Source organism: Cupressus sempervirens, chromosome 4, assembly GCF_028749045.1.
Source record: "Cupressus sempervirens isolate cs-2001-9-10 chromosome 4, ASM2874904v1, whole genome shotgun sequence".
Classification (NCBI taxonomy): Eukaryota; Viridiplantae; Streptophyta; class Pinopsida; order Cupressales; family Cupressaceae; genus Cupressus; species Cupressus sempervirens.
The window spans coordinates 623820560-623840389 of NC_143121.1; the positions used below are offsets into that span (position 1 = coordinate 623820560).

The 19830-nt window shown below is 34.2% G+C and overlaps 2 pseudogenes; both read right to left on the reverse strand.

Annotated features, from left to right (window-relative positions):
- Positions 1-941: 941 nt before the first annotated feature.
- Positions 942-2012, reverse strand: LOC149562772 (serine/threonine-protein kinase 54 pseudogene; annotated as a pseudogene).
- Positions 2013-10870: 8858 nt separating this feature from the next.
- LOC149562773 (serine/threonine-protein kinase 54 pseudogene) lies at positions 10871-11941 on the reverse strand (annotated as a pseudogene).
- Between the last annotated feature and the right edge of the window lie 7889 nt (positions 11942-19830).

A 19830-nucleotide genomic window follows, 5' to 3' on the forward strand; every position in this document is an offset into this window, starting at 1 on the left:
ACAGTGAGCAAAATTTGTAAATAAGAGAAAGAGTACAGGAAATAAATTATCTTAAAATTAGATTTGATATTGAATATGAAGTCGAAGAACCAAATTATATATTGCTATTTCAAAATTATCTTCAAATTAGATCCGATATGGAATACTAAATGAAGTCAAATTACCAAAGTAGAAGTAGATAGCACACTATTAAGAAAAAATGTTACAGAACAAACGCATTTAAAGATTTCTTTCAAAAAGATTTTATGAAAGATTTTCATAGATTAAAAAGTATCATTAAATTTTAGAAAACGTTGCACAAATTAGGGCTCTCCACTATGAGACTGAAGAGTCTATTGCTAGCACATAAATTGTTCTTTTCTGGATCCGTACAAATAAGTTGAATACAATAAATCATCTAGATTCATCAAAATAATAATTGTAAATTTAATTTAAGCCCGAAACTCTAATTCAAAAAAACATTAAAAAAATAAAAGAAACATGATGGAATTGACGCCTATTGTTATCATGAATTTGAGAACAGAAATCTTCAGACCATCTCTCCATACAATGTGACTTGTTCCCCTGTTTTCATGCTGTGTTGTTAATGGCGGTCTCTAACAAGCCTTTTCAAGGGATGCTCCTAGTTTTGGGGTGAGTTTTTGTGTGTTCATTAGTTTTGTGCTTGGATTTTTCCCTTTTCATTGCAGGGGAAACCGCAAATATTGAAGCTGCAAGCACTTTCAGTTCCTAATCTCTCTGCTGATTGTTGTGCACATTATGATTATAAAGACAGATGCATAACAATTATATACCACTTTATACACAAATCAAACTTTAATCATGTCCAACAAAGCAAATTTTGAAAAGAAAATAATAGTTTACATGGGCAAAGTGGCTTCATCAGCCTTTTACATTTTGTCTATGCACATTGCAGAGTTACATTGATGGCCATTAGGCCATTAAAAGAAGAAGCACCCATGAGGCTGATCCATAGGAACCATTCCTTTAGATATATCTATTTTCTCTAACAATTGAACTACCTCATGCATCTCGGGTCTCTTATTAGGATTTGCATCCCAACATTTTTTGATAACTTTTGTTAGAGATCTGGGACAATACTTTGGAATTTTGGGTCTCAGATTTTCCTTCACTACTGCATATGCAATCTCAGCAAACGTGAAATTCGCAAAGGGCTTCTCACAGCAATAAATCTCCCATAGGCAGATCCCAAAACTGTAAACATCACATTTTCTATTGTAGGGCTTCCCATCTAAAACCTCGGGTGCCATGTAACCAATAGTTCCTGTCTTACCAGTCATGTCCTTCAAATTCTCTGCCTCAAAACGAGCCAACCCAAAATCAGCTATCTTTAAGCTCCCACATTTGCTCAGCAGAATGTTTTCTGTTTTCAAATCCCTGTGAACTATCTTTTGAGAGTGAAGATAGCTTAACCCTCTAGAAATGTCCAATGCAAACTGGATCACAACGCTGAAATCAAGCTTCTCCATCTTGTTCCTTATGTAGCTCTTCAGTGTTCCTCCACGAAGATACTCAAGAACAATACAAGCTGATTTTCCATTCGAAGAGATCTTGAGGTCTGAACTCGAAGAACCCATTGAAGCACCTATAAATCTTGTTACATTTGGATGATCCAGCTTATGCCATACACCCACTTCTTTTCGAAATGCATTCCTCAATGCAGCTATCTCAGATGGTCTTCTGGTTTTTTCATCTCCCCAATCAAGAACTTTCACTGCAACATTTTGCCCATCCAGAACTCCTCTGTATACAGCTCCAAAAGCTCCTTCACCTATTTTATACTTCAACTGTAGTTTCTTGAGCTCAATTTCCCATTCTTCCTTTGATTCCTTGCTCAAATGTTTTTCCAAATTGTTGAGATCAATCTGTTTTGCACTGAGAAACTGTTCATCCTCATCGGAGCTCTTACTGTTTCCAAATTGTTCCTCCTCATTGGAACTCTCACCATTTCCAAACCCTTGAGCTGTCATCGATAGAAAATCTTTCTCCATCATTTCAAGTAGTTCAAAAAAATCTCTCATGTTGACCACCTCACAATTTGAGTCCACAAACACAAATGAAATATCACTTGAAAATTACAAGTTCAACCGTTTTATCAATACGGCAGCAAAAGAGCAAAAGAAAACCTGAATCAAGTGACGAAAAAAAACTGTTGTTACATCTAAATATATAGATCAGGAAACTTGTCCAGCAAACAAAACGCATGAAAAAAACTAAATTAGTTCATAAAAAATATATTAAAAAATTCACAACTTAGATATCATAATTTATGTTCATGCAAAATAATTCACGTTACAAGTTAATATTTAATTCTATTTTAAGATATCTTTAACAAAATTTTAAATGCATGATAATTTTTAAAGTCATGCAGAGCAATTGAACTAAAATAATATCTAATTTTATTTTAAGTGAATAAAAAACTATTTTTATTTTAAATCCTACAGTTTTGAATTCTAAGAATAAATTGAGACCACTACTAATAGAATCGTAAATGAAAAATAAATTTGTTTCACTGTGAAGTGCACCCTATTTTTAACATCTCATTTTACATTTTCACTAGTTTTTCTTTCGCTGTTTTTCCTCCAAACTTTCATAAGGTTGGAATTCGTAGTTTAATTTAATATCTCTTTTATTTTTATTTTTATTTTATACAAACATTATACACATTAATAACATTATCAAAATATCATACTTTGGTCATCCTCTAATTCTTGGCTCTAAGCCAATAATTTAGTCAAGATGACAAAATTCAAATGGCTTAAGTCATTTCGAAAACACATCATTTTGACTACACATCTCCCAATGGAGCACTTATTGAGGCACTTTTCTGATTTAAGGGAAAGATGATAAGAGGATAGTTTGTTTGTAGGGTGGAATATTTATCCTAGATTCCTAGTATGTGCTGCATGGAGGAGAGTAACATGAAATAAGAAAACTAAGTGAAGTTTCCTCATTTTGTAGATTTTTGGAAAAGTAAGGAAAGACTCTCTTTTCTGAGAGGAGCGAAAGAAAACTTTGTGATAAAGGTTTAAAATGGTATTTGCCCAAAGATTAAAAAATGAGTTCTTTATTCTATCCAGGGTGGATTCTCACTCATTAAGCTACTATTCCAAAAATTGGTGTTAAAGGGGAGAATCAAAAAAAATATTTTGTGTTGCATCAGAGCTTAAAGTTTTAATTTACTATATAGATTCTTGTTAACAAAGCATTTGCTACAAAATAGAATCATTAGCTAATCAAATTAAATGCTCATTTGATCATTGCACCATTAAAGGAGAGATCTATATAATTGATTCATTGTTCACTTGTGTGTTACTGGTGATTCAATGCCCAACGTTCAAATTTGAATTCAATAAGATGAAGTTATTGGTAGCATCACTTTTTCATATCACAAGTAGTATAATTTCATGATTGAGCACGACTTTCATAGCTCTATGTATTGTTATAGAACAAATGGCTCGAAAGATTGGTGGAACTAATAGCCTATCTGGATTGGTGAGTGATTTCAAGACCTATATAGACACATCTTTCAAATATTATAATCTCAAAGATTTGCATAAAAGACTCAACAATTAGCCCATTCATCCAATTACTTTGAAGCTTAAAGAAAGTGGACTTGTAGAGGTCATTGGTTTTTAAATGGACATCCAGGCACCTAAGCTTGTGAAGGAATGCATAGCCAGATATGACTCATAGCTATCATCCTACTAATGGGATATGAAAGATACTAAATATAATTTGGTCTTTTGTGTTGCACACAAAAACAACTATGTTATATTTTCTAAAAAAATTAGGATCTATTTTTCATGTGCGTAGGGTTTGACCCACCTAATCTTATCCATTTTGTAAAAACTCTAGTAGTTTAGAAAGTAGATTCAGAGTACTATAATTTATATGTTTTACATATCTTGTCATTTTTAGTGGATGACCCTCAAATGTATCATCCAAGTTCAGGTTTACCTAATTTCAAGAAAAAGGTGTCCACATATACCCCCCTTTTTGTACACCATCTTGGTGCACTCATCCAAGTTGGTGTTTTCAAGTCTACCAATTTTTGTTAAGCTCATATAGATGAAGGAATCCACCTAGGAGAGTTTGATTACTGATGTTTGAATGTTTGATTGCTATGAATTTGGTGAGAGAGTGTAGGCATAGAGCTACACAGTTAAATGTTTTATTTTCTACTTAGATTCGTTCTCTCTCTCTCTCTCTCTCTCTCTCTCTCTCTCTCTCTCTCTCTCTCTCTCTCTAATTTGAAGATAAATTTAGCAGTATTCTCTATGATTGAAATATTTATTTGGGTCTCACTATTGACATCATATAGTAGCCAAAGTGGACTTGAGTGATATACAAAGGCCCCACTCCTATAAAGCACTTTTCTATTTTCTAATTTCTTTCTTTTTATGTTACTGTAGATGTCTACAACATGAAATTCTTTATTAGATGAATCCACCTGTTTTATGAAATTTGATCTTAATGTGCTTGGTTGTTGAATCCTCATATTTTTCTTCTTATATTTCTACATTGTCTCATTCTGATTATGGATCACAGAGTGTGATCTGAAATGTTGATGCTAAAAAAATTACATGATCGAGTCCAGAAATTAAATTAATCTGATAATGTATATTGTCTCTTCTAACTATTTCAAGAATCCAGCCCCTCCTTTGTTTTTTCGTACTGGTGATTTTGTTGAATTTGTTGTTTAAGGGTGGATCTCAGCATTTGAATCATAATTTCTTTGTGCTGGTATGTTTTTCCTTGCGATTAATTTGGTATATTTTTATTTGACATCCCCCATCCTTGTTATTTCCATATTCTTGGAGATTTTTATTTTGGAATTGCTAAAACCAATTCATCTATCATGTTGCTGAGTATTGCATGTTGGTATGATATGGTAATTTGAGTTAATTTGAGTTTAGAATGCCCCCATGGTTGAATTTTTTGTAGGACTTCAAGTTCTTAAGAATCCTAAGCAATTTTGCATCCATTTGCATTCCTCTTTATCAAAGAGATCTTTAAATTTCAAAGTTGGGATTTTGATATCTACATTATAGGGGATGCAATGAGGGCATATGATGAAGCTGCAAGACTCATGTATGGTTGGTCTTAATGGATTTCCAGTTGAATTCTTTCAAGAATTCTAGGACATCATTAATCATGATTTGTTGGAGGTGGTTAAGGAATCCTATTCTAGCAAGTAAATGCTTCAGAAATTAAATTCTACTTTCTTGGCTCTTATTCCAAAAAGATAGGGGGCTAATCAAATGAAGTTTTTTAGACCAATTGCCTTATGTAATGTGGTTTACAAAGTCATTACTAAGTTGATTGCTGAGAGAATTAAAAAGTAGCTTTCCATTATTATCTCAGAGGAACAAGCTGGTTTAGTTGTTGGAAGAAATTTTTTGGATGGGATGGTTATTGCTACTGAGGTTATTCACTCTATGGATAGTTCAAGGAAGCGATATATGTTTGTTAAGCTGGACATGGCTAAGGCCTATGATAGAGTTAAATGGAGTTTCCTAAGGAATATTCTTCTTACCTTTGGCTTTAGCTCTAATTGGGTGAGTTTGACTTTGAGTTGTGTTACTTCTACCTCTTTTGTAGTTCTTCTTAATGGTCAACCTTCCCAGCTATTTGATGCCTCTAGAGGTCTCTACCAGGGTGATCCTCTCTCACCTTATCTTTTCATCATCATGGATGAGGGCTTCAACAGATTCATTAAGTATTAGGTGTCCTAGAATTCTATTCAAGGGTGGTGGTGGGGTAATAATTTACCTACTCTTTCTCACCTTCAATTTGTTGATGATCCTACTCTTGCGAGTCTTGCTAGGATCAAGGAAGCTGAAGCCTTTTGACATACTCTAGATATTTATTTGGTAGCTTCAGGCCAAAAATTAATGAGCAAAAATCTTCCATTTACTTTTTTAACACTCCCGATTCTATTCAGCAAAGGATTGTTAATATCTTGCAGTTTCAGATGGGGTCGCTTCCTTTGACTTATCTTGGCATCCCTATTATTGTTTCTAGGAAACTGTGACTTTTTTGGCAAAATTTGATTATCAAGCTTTAGGAAAAGGTAAATCATTGGACTCATAGATAGCTTTCTATTGTTTCTTGGGTTACTCTTCTTCAATCTATTAGTCAAGATCTTCCTACTTATAAAGCATGGTTCAAGCTGCTCCTATTTACTTTCTCAAGGAGTTTGATGCTCTTTCTCAGCAATTCATTTGGAGTGGTAATTTGCATAGCACTAAATGGAGTTTGATTAGCTGGGAGACTATTTGCAGGCCTAAAAAAGAGGGCGGTCTTGGTCTTTGATCAGCTCTCTTGAGTAGTCAAGCATTGGCTACTAAGCTTTATTGGCGATGGTGCTCTGGACAACATCAACATTGGACTCGTATTATCACCCTTAAAAATTTCAGAGGTGCTGATCCTTGCTCTATTTCTACACTTCCTCTTGAAGTTCGTGGCTCTATGGTCTAGCATACTCTTAAGACTGGTTCTCTATTAGTCAAGAGAGGTCTTTTCTGGATATGTAAGAGAGGCTCTGAGGCTTTGTTTTGGTCTGATGCTTGGGATGGATTTCCATCCATATTATCCATGTAGCCTCATGTTCAAACCCTTTGTGATTATTTTCATGTTGTTGGATGGGATAAAGTGGATCATTACAAGACTCCTTATCAATTGGGACCTGTTGTTGGTTACAGATGGAAGCACTCTTCTGATTGGCCTATTGGAGGCAAAAAGGTGGATCGTAAGGAGCTTTCTCAAATTTTGGTCTCAAGGGAGTGTTCCTTTCTGCTAGGACTAGATGTTTTGGCTTGGGGTGGTACCTTGTCTGGTAAATATCATGTCTTTGCTTGGTATCAAGGGATAACTAGACAATTATTTGGGGATGTTGAGGTCCCTTGGTGGAAGAAAGTTTGGAGTAAATTTTCTTGGTCCAAGTGCAATTTTTTCATCTGGCTAGTGACTGACAACTACTGTCTTATGTGGGATAATCTTTGTAAATGTGGATTTTAGGGTCCCTCTTATTGTGTTTTGTATGATAATGGGGAGGAGTCTGTCTCCCATATGTTCTTCCATTGCTCCTTTTCTACTCAATTATGGCACCTTTGGTGGAGTGCTTGGGGTTGCTCTTGTGGGCATGCTTCCTCTTTGCTTGAGTTCTGGGCCCACTTGGGTAGTGCTCCCTCCAAGTCTTCTCCTCTACATGCTACTTGGATTGTTGGCCCATCTTTCATTCTTTGGCATAGCTGGCTGGAGAGGAATCGTCGAATCTTCCAAGATGTTCAATTTTGTGTTATGCATCTTTGGTGGAAGATCTCACATTCTCTTCAAGAAACTATTCAATTCAAGTGTGTGCTAGATGGGGATATGGATTCGGCTAATCTTGTTATATGCAATCGCCTCAATTTTTATCTTTAGGATGGGGTTGCAGCTCAATGGTATCAAAGAGTTCCCAAACATCCTTGGAAATAATGGAAAGGATGGGTGAATCAAGAGGGGCATTGGAATCCTCCTCATCATGGAGTTCTAAAAATTAACATTGATGGTTCTTTCCAAGGGAATCCAGGCCCTGCTGGTATTGGAGGAGTGGCTCATTGCAGTTCTGGTGATGTTAAATTCTTTTTCTCTATGCATAAGGGTGACCATACTAACAATCTCATGGAGGCTCGGGCTATTTTATATGTTTTGGAACAGTGTTGTTTGCAAGGATGGTGTAAGATTATCTGATTCTAACTCCCAAGTGGTGGTGAACTTGCTTTCCTCGCAGGAGCTTGAGGATGTTAAGTGACAACTGACCATTGTTGTTAATTTCAGGCTCTTCTCTTTTGTACGTCTCTTGACTTCATTAGGTTTACTTATATTCCTTGTGAATGGAATAGAGTTGTTGATTGTTTGGCCAAATGGGCTTCTAGTCATGCTTCAAGATGGAATATTATGGATAGGGGGTAGCTTCCCCTAGACTTGTTACAAGAATTTGATGAACTTGTTGCTCAGGATAGAGCTCCTTGTTGAGCTCTCCTTATTGTAATCCTTTTTGTTTTAATACATTTTTACCCCTCTTTTTCTAAAAAAAAAAGTGCACTAATACAATTCAATGCCAAGTAATACGATTATATACATGTTTGAAAATATATGGCACCAAGATCCATTATAAAGAAAAATTAGTTTGTTTGAGATGGAATAAAATCTATCTAAAAAAAAATTCTATATCTTCATATGCTGAAAAGTATTTCTATGTTATTTAATTCTTTATACAATCATTATCCAATAAGCTTTTGCAAATGAAAATGGAACTCTATTTTTTCAATGGTGATTAGGCCTTTTGTTTGGTCTGTTTCAAAATTTTTCAGCAACAGTACATTTCCACATGACAAATAAAATTTACTAGAATGCAAATATTTTCTTCTATCTCTTAACAGTGCTGAACAATCTGTGAAGTTTCATGGGTAATGGAAAAATGAACTTTAGAATGGCACATCAAGTTGACTTTCTCCACATTGTGCTAACTTTGTCCACATGGTGTTAGGTTTAGCAAAGTGTTGGTTTGGATGATTCACGGTATTCCTAATATAGTTGGCATTAATACGCTTGTTGTCTATATTATATTTGCTTTAAATCATGTACTATCTTCTACTTTTCTAGAAGTGAATCCTGTATGTTGATAGTAAGATAGAAAGGGAAATGTGTTCATTGAAAGGTAGGGTGTTGTTGGTTTAGTTTCTTGCTTATTGTTAATGTTTTGTTAACAGTAATTTGTTGTCAATCTTGCTGAATATTTGTAAAATCGAACATTACTCTTGTTTTGTTATCTTTCCAACTTTTGTTATGACTCCTCAATTTTTCTCTTGAGATGAGATTTTATGCATATGAAATATATTAATTTTAGTTCAATTATATAGTTTATTATAGTATTCATCTTATTAATGTGATATTTGATGATGCATTATTTATAATAGGTTGATGCCTTTGCTCAATGTGTCAATGTGTCAATGTATTCCATGCTTGTTAAAGACATCATACACACCGAATAATCCTGGGCATCAATTTTGGTGTTGCTCTAATAGGAAGAAGGTTGTTGAAGAATACAAATATATTATTGTTATAAATTATTGTATGGACTGAACACTATAGTATGAACTAAAGAATTTAATTTTTGTAGGGGAATAATGGATGTGGACACTTTGCTTGGTTCAAAGGTGCTCCATCTACAAATGTAGTACGTGATGAAGAAATTGAGTTCAAATTTTGTAAGGCTCAAGAGGTGGGAGACGATCGAGTTTTTTAAGGCTTGTGAGGTGGATAGGGGAATTATAGTGCCGATGAAACGAATGTTCTTTTTCCTACAAATCCATTGAGTGTTAACACTAAGATCTGCAGCGAAATACACTTCACGTGTTATTTAAATTTTCTCTAGATCTAGTTGCTGTATGGAACTGATGCTCGAGTTACAGTTCTACCGTTTATATTTTTCCATGCAAATTATCATGCATCTATTTTGACATGTGGAGCAGTCAAAGTGGAATTGATATTGTAAATATAATACAATGACTCCTAGTTTACAATCTGATTTGGTGATCTATTTGTGTATTTTAATATTCAAGTGCAAAATTATTTAGATCATCTTCTTTTGTATATCATTTCAATAATAAATCAAGAACCTGATCCAGATAATCCATGAAGTCAAAAAGTTCATAGAAAATTTAAATTAGAAATTTTAAAACATCAATCAGAAAAGTATAGATTCATACATTTTGAATCAGAAACATGGAAGATATATTGTACACAGAAAAGACACCATAGCATGCTGCTAAACACCTTCACATAGTTTCCAATTGGGTTTTATAAGCCACAAATTCAAGAATTCAATTGGAACATAATCCAGTTAAGCTAGTTTTTACATAACCCAAATTAATCTAGTTTGTATATAGACAAGAAGTCGGGAAATAAATTATCTTAAAATTAGATTTGATATTGAATATGAAGTCGAAGAACCAAATTATATATTGTTATTTCAAAATTATCTTAAAATTAGATCCGATATGGAATACTAAATGAAGTCAAATTACCGAAGTAGAAGTAGCTATCACACTATTAAAAAAAAATGTTACAGAACAAACGCATTTAAAGATTTGTTTCAGAATGATTTTCATAGATTTAAAAGTATCATTAAATTTTAGAAAACGTTGCACAAATTAGGGCTCTCCACTATGAGACTGAAGAGTCTATTGCTAGCACATAAATCGTTCTTTTCTGGATCCGTACAAATAAGTTGAATACAATAAATCATCTAGATTCATCAAAATAATAATTGTAAATTTAATTTAAGCCCGAAACTCTAATTCAAAAAAACATTAAAAAAATAAAAAAATAAAAGAAACATGATGGAATTGACGCCTATTGTTATCATGAATTTGAGAACAGAAATCTTCAGACCATCTCTCCATACAATGTGACTTGTTCCCCTGTTTTCATGCTGTGTTGTTAATGGCGGTCCCTAACAAGCCTTTTCAAGGGATGCTCATAGTTTTGGGGTGAGTTTTTGTGTGTTCAATAGTTTTGTGCTTGGATTTTTCCCTTTTCATTGCAGGGGAAACCACAAATATTGAAGCTGCAAGCACTTTCAGTTCCTAATCTCTCTGCTGATTGTTGTGCACATTATAATTATAAAGACAGATGTATAAGAATTATATACCACTTTATACACAAATCAAACTTTAATCATGTCCAACAAAGCAAATTTTGAAAAGAAAATAATAGTTTACATGGGCAAAGTGGCTTCATCAGCCTTTTACATTTTGTCTATGCACATTGCAGAGTTACATCGATGGCCATTAGGCCATTAAAAGAAGAAGCACCCATGAGGCTGATCCATAGGAACCATTCCTTTAGATATATCTATTTTCTCTAACAATTGAACTACCTCATGCATCTCGGGTCTCTTATTAGGATTTGCATCCCAACATTTTTTGATAACTTTTGTTAGAGATCTGGGACAATACTTTGGAATTTTGGGTCTCAGATTTTCTTTCACTACTGCATATGCAATCTCAGCAAACGTGAAATTCGCAAAGGGCTTCTCACAGCAATAAATCTCCCATAGGCAGATCCCAAAACTGTAAACATCACATTTTCTATTGTAGGGCTTCCCATCTAAAACCTCGGGTGCCATGTAACCAATAGTTCCTGTCTTACCAGTCATGTCCTTCAAATTCTCTGCCTCAAAACGAGCCAACCCAAAATCAGCTATCTTTAAGCTCCCACATTTGCTCAGCAGAATGTTTTCTGTTTTCAAATCCCTGTGAACGATCTTTTGTGAGTGAAGATAGCTTAACCCTCTAGAAATGTCCAATGCAAACTGGATCACAACGCTGAAATCAAGCTTCTCCATCTTGTTCCTTATGTAGCTCTTCAGTGTTCCTCCACGAAGATACTCAAGAACAATACAAGCTGATTTTCCATTCGAAGAGATCTTGAGGTCTGAACTCGAAGAACCCATTGAAGCACCTATAAATCTTGTTACATTTGGATGATCCAGCTTATGCCATACACCCACTTCTTTTCGAAATGCATTCCTCAATGCAGCTATCTCAGCTGGTCTTCTGGTTTTTTCATCTCCCCAGTCAAGAACTTTCACTGCAACATTTTGCCCATCCAGAACTCCTCTGTATACAGCTCCAAAAGCTCCTTCACCTATTTTATACTTCAACTGTAGTTTCTTGAGCTCAATTTCCCATTCTTCCTTTGATTCCTTGCTCAAATGTTTTTCCAAATTGTTGAGATCAATCTGTTTTGCACTGAGAAACTGTTCATCCTCATCGGAGCTCTTACTGTTTCCAAATTGTTCCTCCTCATTGGAACTCTCACCATTTCCAAACCCTTGAGCTGTCATCGATAGAAAATCTTTCTCCATCATTTCAAGTAGTTCAAAAAAATCTCTCATGTTGACCACCTCACAATTTGAGTCCACAAACACAAATGAAATATCACTTGAAAATTACAAGTTCAACCGTTTTATCAATACGGCAGCAAAAGAGCAAAAGAAAACCTGAATCAAGTGACGGAAAAAAACTGTTGTTACATCTAAATATATAGATCAGGAAACTTGTCCAGCAAACAAAACGCATGAAAAAAACTAAATTAGAAATGTCTAAAATATCTCGTCCTATTTTTAGAACACTTGAAAATTTCAGTTAGTTAATTTTAGAATTCATAAAAAATATATTAAAAAATTCACAACTTAGATATCATAATTTATTTTCATGCAAAATAATTCACGTTACAAGTTAATATTTAATTCTATTTTAAGATATCTTTAACAAAATTTTAAATGCATGATAATTTTTAAAGTCATGCATAGCAATTGAACTAAAATAATATCTAATTTTATTTTAAGAATTTTCTTTATATAAAACTAACTATAATTTAAAATTTTATTTAAGTAAATAAAAAACTATTTTTATTTTAAATCTTATAGTTTTGAATTCTAAGAATAAATTGAGACCACTACTAATAGAATTGTAAATGAAAAACAAATTTGTTTCACTGTGAAGTGCGCCCTGTTTTGAACATCTCATTTTATGTTTTCAATAGTTTTTCTTTCGCCGTTTTTCCTCCAAACTCTCATAAAGTTGGAATTCCTAGTTTAATTTAATATTTCTTTTATTTTAATTTTTATTTATACAAACATTATACACATTAATAACATTATCAAAATATCGTACTTTGGTTATCCTCAGTGCGCTAGTGCACTTGTGCCCTTAGGGTCCATTTGGTTGCTGAAATAGGAATAGAAAAGTTGGAATACGTTTTGGTTCATCACTTGGAATAGAGAATAGGAATACGTATTCCCATTTTGCCTCTAAAATGAGCTTTATACCCATTCCAAAAAATACCTGTTATTGGAATAGCCATTCTTATTCCCAATATTACATGCCTATTCTCCATTCCTATGCCTGCGACCAAACGGACCCTTAGTTTCCTAAAAAGATGAATTAGTGCCAATTGATCAGATGTAAATGTAGAAAAGACAGTGCATGGGAGACTCTAATTCTTGGCTCTAAGCCAATAATTTAGTCAAGATGACAAAATTCAAATGACTTAAGTCATTTTGGAAACACATCATTTTGACTACGCATCTCCTGATGGAGCACTTATTGAGGCACTTCTCTAATTCAAGGCAAAGATGAGAAGAGGATAGTTTGTTTGTAGGGTGGAATATTTGTCCGAGATTCCTAGTATGTGCTACTTGGAGGAGAGTAACATGAAATAAGAAAACAAAGGGAAGTTTCCTCATTTTGTAGATTTTTGGAAAACTAAGGGAAGACTCTCTTTTCTGAGAGGAGCGAAAGAAAACATTGTGATAAAGGTTAAAAATGGTATTTTCCCAAAGATTAAAAAATGAGTTCTTTATTCTATCCAGGGTGGATTTTTAATCATTAAGCTACTATTCAAAGAATCGGTGTTAAAGGGGAGAATCAAAAAATTTATTTTGTGCTGCACCAGAGCTTAAAGGTTTAATTTACTGTAAGGATTCCTATTAACAAAGCATTTGATACAAAATAGAATCATTAGCTAATCAAATTAAATGTTAATTTGATCATTGCACCATTAAAGGAGAGATCTGTATAATTGGTTCGTTGTTCACTTGTGTGGTACAGGTGCTCAACGTTCAAATTTGAATTCAATAAGATGAAGTTATTGGTAGCATCACTTTTTCATGTCACAAGTAGTATAATTTCATGATTGAGCACAACTTTCATAGCTATGTGTAATGTTATAGAACAAATGGCTCAAAAGATTGGTGGAACTGATAGCCTATCCGGATTGGTGAGTGAATCAAGACCTATATAGACACATCTTTCAAATATTATAATCTCAAAGATTTGCATAAAAGACTCAACAATTAGCCCATTTATCCAATTACTTTGAAGCTTAAAGAAAGTGGACTCGTAGAGGTCATTGGTTTTTAAAGGGACATCCAAGCACCTAAGCTCATGAAGGAATGCATAGCCAGATATGATGCAAAATCCAGGAAAATCAAAATGCCTGATAACTCAATCCTGATCACGCTTCACAAAGGGCTCATGTAAAGCACATTTGGTATCCCGAATAGAGCAGAGTTTTGTCACATTGACTTTGGTTTGTCTACCTCCATGTTCAATGAGAAAAAGTCTTAGAGGCAAGGTGATATTTTGACTACCTGGTTCCAACCACTAAAGAGCAAGAAGAGAAAACTTCCAAAAAATCTATTCGGAACCAGTATGAAGTGAGAGATAGTAGACATCTTAGCTATATTATTGAGACTCAAAGGATATGAGGTGGTCCTTAATTTTATTGAGCATTTTTTCTTCCTTGAACAGGTGATATGTGTCGATGGATAGTATATCGACTAGTCTCAAATCATTTGCGATGAGCTGAGTAGCTTGTAAAACTCAACAAAGGTGTTTCAACAATTTTATATGTCATCATTTCTAATATATCTCCTAGCAACTATTCATTTATGGCCAGGCCTGACAAGCATTGAGGATTTCAATGAAGACACGAAGGTCTATGAATTATTTCCCTCTTGCAGTCAATAAGAGATATGAATAATTTGTCAAGGTAAATGATGCCTTCACTATAAGGCTATGCACAGAGCTACAGGGGTGTCCTAAGCACAAATTTTCACCAGAAGCAATTTTAGCAATTCCCCAGTTTGGGTGTTGTTTCATTCAATATCTGACGATTTTCGATATATGGATTGGTGTGTTTGATGGCATCCCAAAGAGATTGCCTAGGTACCCTAAAGACAAGGTAGTTTTCATTGAGTTATGTAGACATATTCTGGAAGTGAATACCTTATGTTCAACAATTAACAAGGTGGGAATTACTTTTCCAGTTGTCATAGGGCCATATAACTCTTGCACATCTAGGTAAGATGCCAGAAATTTAATTAAAGCCTTTGAAGGAAAGATCAAATTGAATGACTATGAAGTCATTAGGACATAGTATGATCTAGTGAATTATGTTAAGGATCATCTATAGCTTGGCTCCACCTATAAGCATGCAGTTGATATTGAGGATTACTGGGCTGATCGTTATACAAAGATGTAGACCAGAGAAAAGTTCTAGTCTAGGCTCACTATAGGGGAAGTCAAATTCTATAATGTGAAGATCAATGTTACCAACATCAAGGATAATGATCACCACTTGAGGTCCTCTACCTATGAGAATGAAGTCAAACATACTCCTCTACTCGACAAGCCCACAATAGATAAGATTGAAATTCTGATGGTTGGTATCATCAAACAAACTGATAAATGGGTGGAATGGAAGAGGGCTAGAAGGAAGCGGATGGGAGCTACGAGATCATTTGTAGGTGTGTCAAGTGGATCTCAGACTACATTAGCAGGCACTCCTATCGCAGTAACTACAACTTCAACCTTTGTGGGTCCATCATAGTTTGTTGGTGGAGGAGAATATGATCCTCTAGAAAAGAATGTTCAGATCCCTCCAACCTATTGAGGAGGCTCCCTGCCTAATATAGGAAAAGATGAAGATGCAAAGGCAGAGAAAGAAAAGGATAAAGAGAAGGAGCAATCTGTTGCTAAAGAACACTCCACGGTGCAAATAATCAGCCTACATAGAGATAGTAATCAACCAGAGGGTAGACCTAATGGTGATCAACAAACTTAAGATACTCCACAGCAACCACAAGACATTGACTGAGGTAATCCTCATGTGATTCCTGTAACTAAAATTATGATATTCCCTTTTTTCTAGTAGGAAGAAGACTCCTTCGATGTCTAGAAAGTTGTTTGATCTCTCAGCTCTTCAGTAAGCCATGAACGTTCTCTCAGTCAACTCTTGGTTAGAGGAACCATTGATAGAAAGAAAGTAATAATGGAGGAGAGTGTCCCACCAAATAATCTCATTGCATAGGCTATGCAACCACCACAAACATCAACATAGAGGGCAAAGAAGTAGAAGACATTAGCCGCTTTGGCCACATATGCAAATACATGTGGTGGTGGAGATAGCAAAACCTCAAAAGGAGGGAAGAATTGAGGAGTTAGCTCCGTGGTGGAGATAGAAAAACCTCAAAAGGAGGGAAGAATTGAGGAGTTAGCTCCAAATGATTTCCAAATTTAGACAATTGATATAGGGCCCCCAATACATGATTCTATGGTCAACATATGGAAATCAACTAACATAAAAAATGAAGATAGATTGGAGGAGATAAAATCAGCCAAGGAGACACTAAAGGCCTCCAACAAGGAATTAATTGGTTACATCAAAGAAATGCTTGGACCTTAAGCCATAGTACCCATGGATAGTGTCTCTACAAGCACATTTGATCCAAGGGCAGAGGAGAATGAAAATTTGTTGTAGAAATTACAACAAGAGAGCTATTTTTAGGAAGATTAGTAGAGTATGGATTGAACAATTGAAGGCCTGAGGTCATCCCCTAATTGAGAACCTTGGCAATCTAATTTTAGATGTAGATAGATTGAGAGAGGTTGTATCTATGCACAAAGTCTCAATGCAAGCAGAGTCAAAAAAGATAATCGGTTTGAATTCACTCTTCTCCAAGAAGTGATAAGCATGAAGACTAATGTTGCCACTAGTATTGGTATCCTTAGGATTGGTAAAGAGCCATTACTTGTTTGGAAGAAATCAATAGAATTCAAAAAGGAAAGATTGGTCAAAGTCAAGCAGGAGATAAAGAGTATGTATGAAGATGTGAAGAAATTAATTGAGAAGGTCTATATATATATCTCAAAGATTTAGACACTAAATCATATGTAATTGCAAATAAGTAGTTAATGGACATTGAATGAATGAAATTAAATTTCTTGGAACTTGTAGAGGAATCCACTAGCCTCGCCAACTTTTAAGATTCCAAGATCTCATAGCTAGTCAAGTCATTGATGGAACATTGAAGAAGGCGTCAGATAAGCTCCAAGATAAAGTTACCATGGTAGAGAAGCTGATTGAAGAGCATGACTACTAGGTGGTAAGATTGATAATGTTTACATTCCAAGTGTCAAAGAAATAAGGATGGTGCTAGATGCATTCAGAGCACATAAGGTTATTTCCACGAAGAAGAACTAGAGCATTATGAATTTTCCCATGATGATTCTTCATTTTGAATTTTGCCAAGTTTCATTCTCTCTTCTCTTCCTCTATTTATTGTAGCTAAATATGGTAATTATCCTCTCATGATTGCATTTTGTAATGGAGACCAATAGTCAATCCTCTTCTAAGCTAATTTCTTTCAAATGCTCTGACGTGTAATCATACAATGTAACTGGCCAAATCTAAAGGGGCCTATATATGTAATTTTGAAAGTTAATAGAAGGATCAACAAACTTTTGGTGTGAATTGGCTTTGTAGCTGGGCCTACCTAATTTACTTTGATAGTTTTGTCGCTCATTGCATGTTGGACTAGTTATTCTTGGAGTTGAAAGATATTGGTATATGAAGTTGTTGATCTCTCACTGATTTGAATGTTAGTACAATATTGATAGCATAAGAAAACCGAGTTTTACTCTTTTCATTCACAAATCTATTTCTTTTTCTTGGAATGCATCAAATCTTCTAGGTTTAGTGTTGCATTGTGTATTAAGAAACTAGAGTTGCAGTGAGCTAGGAAGTTGTTGTTGGGAAACTTTGTCTAGATTGAGAGCCACTAAGTGCCATAGATGCCCTATTCTTATTCTTCACTTCATGCATTCAATAATTTAGGGGTAGGAGTAAGAATTAGAAGTAGATGTTAAAAGAGCTGACAAATAGCTTATATTAGCCATATCTTTGGGTAATATGGGTTGTTCAAATCCTTCAACCTACCTAGGTTATTTGTGATTACAGGCATCCTAGTTAGCCTCTATTTCTTTCTGGTTAAGAGAATGCCCCTAGAAACCATGATCTATCAAAAATAGAATTTATCACAAATCTTTTCAATCTAAGGGAAGTGAACCTTTCAATTCAAAGGGTAGTGATAGATTACCTACACTGACCTATATGTTGGTAACATCCTTTTGTTTCTCCACACATTAGGCTATTTGAGAGTCAAGGTACAAACCAAACATAGGAGGAGAATTTGTTAACCAACACAATGTATTAGCCCTTTAAAAAGGTAGGAGGAAAGAAAGGTCAAAGGGAAGAGATAAGGGAAATAAATAGAGGACAATAAAGATAAGGAGAATCTTTTTTAAACATTTAGTCCAAGTTATATAAAAAATTTATATTTAAAGTTCAACTTGCTTAAATTTGAATATTTTATATAAATTACAATAACATATATTTTCTATCACCACAAAGAGTTATTCGTGAGAAATAATTTTATAAATAAAATAAAACATCTTATAAGTAAACATATTGATGAGAAATAATCCTAAAATATAAATTTTATATCTATTTATTTCAATATCCATTAAAACCCTATGCCTCCAATAGAAAATAGAATAAAATAAATATATACAAATTATTTCTATTAAAACATTGTTCAAAGAAAAATAAATTGGGATGAATATTTCAAAGGTACATAAATAAGGCATTGTATATGTGTTTAAAAGAAAAATAATAAAGGATGAGGGTGATACTATTTAGCAATTAAATTAGAAATAAAAAATTCAATAATAATTTAGCATTATTAATCTAGATATACTTTTAGTTTATTTTAAATACTTAATTTAAGAACTAAAATTTTATTTTACAAATTTCTCTATGTTTACATTTAATTTTTGTAATACTTTTATATCCTTACCTCCTCTCTCACTCTCTTTATCTCTCCATCTTATATTTCTTTCTCTCCCTCCTTCTATTGGATACATAATGTGAGTTTTCTAGTAATGAAGCAAGATTACCTTTATGAGATATCCCATTTATAGACAACACCAATTGATAAATGACTTATTGGTTCACCTCTCACACTCACTAGTACATTTTGACTCATTTTTTGACAAAAATTGATTAAATTTTTGACCCATGTTGATCGAATTTTTGACCAATTGTTGTATCACTATTTTTGTCATCAAAATTTAGACCAATGCTTGTCTGTGTTAGAATTTTGACCAAGAATTCAAATGAAAATGGCTTCTATTGTTGTGAGGACTATTGGTAGAAATCTAGACCAATCTTGGTCAAAATGTCCACCAAACATTGGTCTAAAGTTCAACCAATGCTGGCCCTTGATCAGCCAGGATGCCAAGCCCACGACCAATGCATTGGTCAAAATTTCGACCAAGATGATTTTTTTTCTAAAAAAAATAGTGGAGATTATTTGTCTCCTATTCCTTCGAATAGGGCATCCCCATATATGGCAATATCTTATAGAGATATTCTTGGTTTGTCTCCTGATTATCAAAATTTGTATCCATTTGTCAGGATTAGCAATCATTTAGGCCTAATTATGGCCCTATGGGAAAGTTTCCCTCATCGATTACCTTTATATTAAGGATATGTAGGCTATGAGATAATGTTTAGATTTTGTCTAACACTAAAATGATTATTTGTGCCTCATTTGTAATTTTCTCCTATCTTATCACTGCCACTATTTCTCAATCTTGTACCTTGGACTTCTTGTCGATGTAGAACCTTTTTTCCTTTTTGCAACTTTATCAGTTGGTAATTTACTCGTGATTCTATGGTATTCAGTTCGATAGCTTTATATCACTGTTCAAGGTAGTTTTCCCCTCACTTCTGGGTCTTAGTGGGCATTCTATCTATAATTTTTTTATAATGGACACGCCAATTAAACCCTATAACAACTCTAGGTTCATGGCCTTTCATGAACCTATCAAGGAAGAGAGAATAAGA